This window comes from Octopus bimaculoides, chromosome 8 (assembly GCF_001194135.2).
Source record: "Octopus bimaculoides isolate UCB-OBI-ISO-001 chromosome 8, ASM119413v2, whole genome shotgun sequence".
NCBI classification, from domain to species: Eukaryota; Metazoa; Mollusca; class Cephalopoda; order Octopoda; family Octopodidae; genus Octopus; species Octopus bimaculoides.
The window spans coordinates 44,945,155-44,945,795 of record NC_068988.1 but is presented as its reverse complement, the minus strand read 5'-3'; positions in this window follow the sequence as shown (position 1 = coordinate 44,945,795).

The window sequence follows — 641 nt, the reverse complement described above, 5'->3', positions numbered from 1 at the left end:
ATATATATATATATATATATATATATACACACACACAGACCACATACATAACATACCTACATAGTCCGTGGTGTATAGACATGTATCACGGATTTAGCTCTGTTTCATGTAAATCCACTCACAAGGCTTTGATCGACCCAAGGCGTTAGATAAAATAGTTTATGCCCTATATAATGGGTTTACCATCATCTGAAAGATAGTCATATAATTTTAAAACTCATAAATCAATATATCAATAGTAAAACTAAATTAACAATAGCCACCTTCCTTACTTGTGTTCGTCTCATCGCAATAATATCAAAGCAGTAAAAGCATATTTTCGCTGGTAAACAAAAGCAAATATTGCATTTTCTATGCATGAAGATTAAATAGATGAATGTGTAAAGCTTTTTCAAACTGTTCTTATGGCAGTCCATAAAATCTCGCTCTATTGATGACTAATCATATTTCAATGTGTATGCGAATATTTTAGCTTATAAATTGTCACGCTGCTTCTCTGATTCAATCTTTTGAATAATCGGTAACATGACGGTTAAAAGTTCAAGTTAAAAAGCTTTCGCTTCAAATAAAAATTAATATTCTACTTATATATTGAATATATATTCCCCTTTTATAAGCAAAAATATTCACCCATACAGGTG